General features: G+C 14.2%; 10 annotated features.

The window, feature by feature from the left end:
* The first annotated feature begins 37 nt into the window (after positions 1–37).
* Positions 38–92: a microsatellite.
* Positions 88–119: a microsatellite.
* A 262-nt stretch (positions 120–381) lies between these two features.
* Positions 382–423: a microsatellite.
* A 239-nt stretch (positions 424–662) lies between these two features.
* Positions 663–731: a microsatellite.
* Positions 732–1,642: 911 nt separating this feature from the next.
* Positions 1,643–1,714: a microsatellite.
* A 1,776-nt stretch (positions 1,715–3,490) lies between these two features.
* Positions 3,491–3,601: a microsatellite.
* Positions 3,602–3,644: 43 nt separating this feature from the next.
* Positions 3,645–3,725: a microsatellite.
* Positions 3,726–4,082: 357 nt separating this feature from the next.
* Positions 4,083–4,115: a microsatellite.
* Positions 4,116–4,193: 78 nt separating this feature from the next.
* Positions 4,194–4,254: a microsatellite.
* A 1,414-nt stretch (positions 4,255–5,668) lies between these two features.
* Positions 5,669–5,895: a microsatellite.
* Positions 5,896–6,000: the final 105 nt, after the last annotated feature.

Raw genomic sequence — 6,000 nt, forward strand, 5'->3', positions numbered from 1 at the left:
AAAGAATTAATAAATTCATTTTAAATATTTTGATTCTTATATTTAAATAAATAAAAATATTAAAATTAAATTAATATATTATAAACTAAATTTATAATAAAAAATTTACTAAATAAAAAGCATTTTTAATAATATTAAAATCAAAAAAAGGTTAATTGTCTTAAATTATAAAGTTTTCGAATTAGTTAGATTTAATAATACCCCAACTTCCAGAATCCAGGCTCTCGTTATTTAAAACTAAGTATTTTTCTTCTTCAAAATAATTAATAAAAGAAAACATATTAATTAAAATATTCACTTTTACAACTTTTTTACTTTAATCAATAAAAATATCATGTTCAAAATTATAAATAGATTATTATTTGCATAAAAAATCTTCAAAATTATTTAAAAAATTTAATTAATTTAATATATCTAATTAATATTTTTCATTTTAATTTTTAACATTCTCTTATAAAAGTATATATATCTCTTCTTTCTATAATATTAAATTACATATATTTTCTAAAAGCTTCAAAGAATTAATTAACAAAGAAAGAATAGTATAACAATTCTTTGATTTTTCTGAGAAGTCATTTAATTTTTTATTACTTTTAGGTATAAAAATTTAATTTTTCAACAATAAATTTTATAATTCGCAGTATTATTTATATTTAATTTCTTATATTATATTAAATATATATATAAATATATATATATATATATATTTATATATATATATATAAATATATTATTTTATTTTACATTAATTTATTTTCGGTTTATTTTAAATTACAAAAAATATTTGATTTTCAATATCTAAAAAATTAAAAACCTTTTAATAAAAATCAAAAACTTAAAACTTTTCAAAACTATTAATATAAATTTCATTTTTTTATAAATTAGTATTCATAAAAAATTTCTATATACTAAAATTCATTATTTTCATTTAAATTTCTCCTATTTTCCATTTATATTTTTTATTATTCATATCTTTCCATTAAATCTAACTATTAATGAAAAAAAAGAATAATTAATTAACTAAATTTCCCCTTAATTCCCAAACATTTTATTCATCAAATTTTTTTCTTTAAATAAAAAAGTCTTTTATGGTTATTCGAAATTAATCAAAATAGAATACAGTAAAGAAAGCAATTAAAATAAACATTTTTCCAATTACTTTTGCAATAAAGGGGAGTTAAATTAATAGTATTATCCAAAATATGTAAAGAAATTAGCATTAAAGAATTTAAAAAGGACATGAATTCCATTATTAGGTTCATCTGTAATAAATTTGTTATAATAATAAAATTCTCTAATTGTATTTTAAGTTTTCTAAGGACTATAATTTTATAAAATATGCAAAGATTTAAGTACTTTAGTATAATTCTTTAAATGAAATTTATTTTAATTATGAATATCCTAAAAAAAAGTGCTATATATTAAAATATAAGTTACAGGACAATAAAGTTGGCTTTTTTTATTTAATTATAACATTTCTATTTCAAATTAGTCCTATAATTTTTATGTGATTAATTCTATTTAGAATACATCTTTTTAAATAATTTTATGAATAATTTTCATTCTTTTAAAAAAGTTGTCATTAAAAACTTAACTATAATTAAAAAAATATAATAAAAAATATAAATATATATTAATTAAATATATATTTATATATTTATATATTTATATATTTATATATTTATATATTTATATATTTATATATTTATATATTACATATCTTAATAAGCGTTTTTATTATTTATATTTACATTATTATTATTATGTTAAGATTCTATATAAGTTTCTTGAAATAAAATATCAAAGATTCGTGTTTTTTATAGTATATGATCTATTATATTGTCATTTAAATATTTTTCTTTATTTTAAAAATCTATTTCTTTTCTTACTATAATACTCTAAATAATTAAAAGCTAACTACATTCCTTTTATAGTAAAAAATCAAATTTTTATAAACTATCTTATATAAATTTTTATAAATTAGCATTTCCTTTAACACATTTCTAAACCAATGTCGCAATTTTAAAAGGGATTTCTTAATTTTTTCCTTTAGAAATTTCCTCAAAATGTTTAATAAAATCTAAGAATCTAACTAGATGTTACAAAAGAACATCTTGTAAGAAAAAAAAGCTTATATCATCATTAAAACCTTTCCTTTTATACAAATTATAAATACAATTATCTAAAAAAGACATAACAATATCATATTTGCTATTAAAATCTTCCTAATGATGATTTTTATTAGAAATTATATAAAAGAAATTTTATAATATAACAAAAACGAAATTATTATTAATTTAATTATTTCCTAATTAAAAAAATATATTCTCATCAATAATATCTAATTTTTAAATTAAAATTAAAATAGAATACTCTTCTTACATTTGTTTTATTTCATTTAATTCTGGTCTTTTCTCATCTTCATTTAAATATTTAAAACTAACATTTTTTTCCTTTTTCCATATTAAATCCATTAATAATTTATATTTTTCTTAATAATTATTTGAATCTAATTTATTATCTAAATCTAATATTTTATCATATTTTTAAATTATTCCCAATATAATTTCTAAAATACTCTTTTTCTCATTTTCCCTTTATACATAAAAAATCTCCTCATCAAATTATTTAAGATATAAATCTTTCTTTTTTTCAAGTTAAGCCCATAAAGATTTTAAAATATTACATTTATTCAATAATTTTTTTATTATATTCTCATATAAAGGACCAAGTCCTATAACAAAAATATGCCTTAAACATTCCAAAATAGCATTTCTTTATTAAAAATAAATCATTTCCATGAAATCTTTATTTATTTAAATTAAAAATTCGCATTCGGAATTCGGAAAAAATTCCTATGTTTGATTATTTTTAATAATAATTTAAAATCGTTCTAATTTTTATAAAGAAGGCTTTTATTAATTTTCATCTTCGAAAAATAAATTTACAATCTTATTATTTTCAATAAGAAATAAATCAAACATATAATAACACTATTCAAAATCAATTTTTAGATAATCTGCAAGTTAATAAATTAACATAAATATTACATATTAATATGTATAATTATTTAGGCTTTATATTTCAAACTATAATGGTTATTTTTCATTATTTATACTCTGATTTTATTTATTTAGTGTTTGGTTTTTTTGTTTATTTAGATTTTATTAGTTTATAAATTTTTATTATATAAGCTATTTATTTATTTTTAAAAAACTTAATATTTTTATTTTTATATAAAGTTACTTATTAAAATTAATTTTAAGGGTTATAATCATAATAATTAATGCCTTTTATAAATTTATCTTCTATATCTTTATTAGAAAAAAAACTATTTACATCTGCTTCACTATATTAATCTATTTCTTATATAAATTTTAATAGTTATATATTATTCTTTATAGATTTAGTTATTAAATAGTCAATGAATGTTGGTTATTTTATTTCATCTTTTTATTAATTTATTGATTATTGCTAAGCTTAAAATGTTTTATTATTATTATTATTCTATATTTTATTAGTATCTATTTATTATTATTAATTATTATTTTATTATTGAAAATTATTTTATTCTTATTTATTTTACTATTAGTTATTTTATAATACTACATTTTGTTATTAATTAACTTAAAACATATTTTTTAATTAATTATTTTAAGTTTATTAATTGTTTTAAGTTTATTAATTATTTTGAATTTAATTGTTTTAATTTTATTAATTATTTTTATTATTATCTTCAACTTTTTTTACTACAGGATCTTAATTCAATTAATTCGAAACATTTATATTTTTTTATTAAGATTAAAATAGATTAAAACTTTTTTACTATTAATTATTATTTGGATCTTAATCATTATTTACTTATTATTAATTATTAAACATACCTTGCTTTTAGTTTTTATTTGAGAAAATATTATTCTTATTATCATTATTTTAATTCTAAAAATTATTGGCTTTTTATTATTGTTAATTTTGCGATATCTAATTATTTTATTAATTATTAATATTTTATTATAATTATAATTAGGGTTGCTAAGGATTTTATTTTTATTAATTGATTATATTTGTAAAAATATTATCCGTTTGTTAGTTATTATTTTGTTATTAATTATTTTATTACATAAAACTAAAAGCCTTATTTAAATTATTTTATTAAGTTATTTGATTATTAAATAAATTATTTTGTTATTATGGATTTTCATTTGGATTTTGATTTTGATTAGGATTTTGATTTGGATTTTGATTTTGATTTTGTATGTTAAATATTTCTTTTTATTGATCTTATTATATCTACACATTATTTGTAACATTTTATTAAAATATATTTTATTTTTATTACCCTTATTATTATTAATCTTACTAATTAATTTACTTGTTATTTGGATTTATGTTTTTAAAAATATCTCCTTTATTTTATTATTCTTATTATGGATTGACAAAATTATTATTATTTTGATTTATATTTTTAAAAATATCAACTTTGTTTTAAATTTAAGCATTCTCTGAAGTTAATTAATTTTATTATTAATTATTCGTAAGGAAATTTTTACCTATTAAATTATTTTACTTTTATTAATTATTCATAAAAATATCATATTATTATTATTACATTTGTTAAAGTTAATTGTTTACATTCTGATTATTTAAATTTAAAATATTTCCTTAGTTTTGTTAATTTAATTAGTTATTTTGTTAAAAAGAAGTAGTTGTATTTTATTATTAAGTATTATTATTCTAAAAATTAGTATTCTTAAGATTGTTTTGATTTTATTGTTAATCATTTTATGTTTAAATTAAATTTTACTATTAATTATCTTATTTTTAAAAAAGATTTTAATTATTTTATTATTATTATTATTAATTCATTTTTTAAATAGTATTATTATTATTAAACAAATTAATTTGAGGTTCATTCTATTTCTGAAATGTATTTTATTAATTTTCATTTTATTTTTAAAGATTTGTATTATTAAATAGATTTTATTTAGATTCATTATAATTCTAAAATGTATCTTTTGTATTTAACTAGCTTATATTTTATTTTTAAATATTATTATTAAATAAATTCTATTATTATTATTATTCATTTGATTTTTATTACATGTTTGTATTTAATGTGTTTTATAATTATTCTTTTTAGCCTTAAATAAAGCTAAAACTTTAAGGATTTTATAAACTTTTATTATCATTATTATTTTATTATTTAAAATTCTAATCTTAATTTTATTATTATTAAGATTAATTACTTTAATTACAAGAATTTTGCTAATTTTAAAATAAATTATTTTTTTATTATCCAATATTATTATTCTCTTATTAATTTTATTTATTAACATCAATTTAATTATCTAATTTTTATTAAGATTAATTTTAAAATATGTTCCCTTAATTATTATTTAAATTTGCCTAATTATGGTTCTAATTTCCTTAATTATTTTTTTACTCTTTTATTAAATTATTAGATAAATCTTAATTATTACTACTAAAAATATTATTTTATTATAATTAGTTCTAGCTATTAGATTAATAAATATTATTATTTGATTAAGATACTTCATTTTTCTTATCATTTTATTATTAAAAAACATTTTAAGCAACTTAAAAATTATTTTATTATTAATTTAGATTAGGCGTATTATTTTATACAATATTACTTGTTAATGCAGATTCTCCACTATTTTTATCATTTTATTTAGAAAAAATATTATAACTAGATATTTATTAGCTGTTTTGTTATTATTAATTCAAATTAGTATTACTATTTAAAAAAATATTGCTAGATTATTAACAATCTCCGGTTCTTTTATCGTTTTATTTAGTAAAAATATTTTAAATAGATTATTAACTATTTTATTATTATTAATTCAAGTTAACAGTGTTATTTAAAAAAATATTTTGCGGTTAAATATTTGTTTTTAAAATATTTTTGTTATTTATTTCTTTTTTTTCATCATATGATTTTTATTATTCTTAGTGTTATTATTATTGCATTTATAATTA

Source organism: Ichthyophthirius multifiliis (genome assembly GCF_000220395.1).
Source record: "Ichthyophthirius multifiliis unplaced genomic scaffold scaff_1120509250940, whole genome shotgun sequence".
Classification (NCBI taxonomy): Eukaryota; Ciliophora; class Oligohymenophorea; order Hymenostomatida; genus Ichthyophthirius; species Ichthyophthirius multifiliis.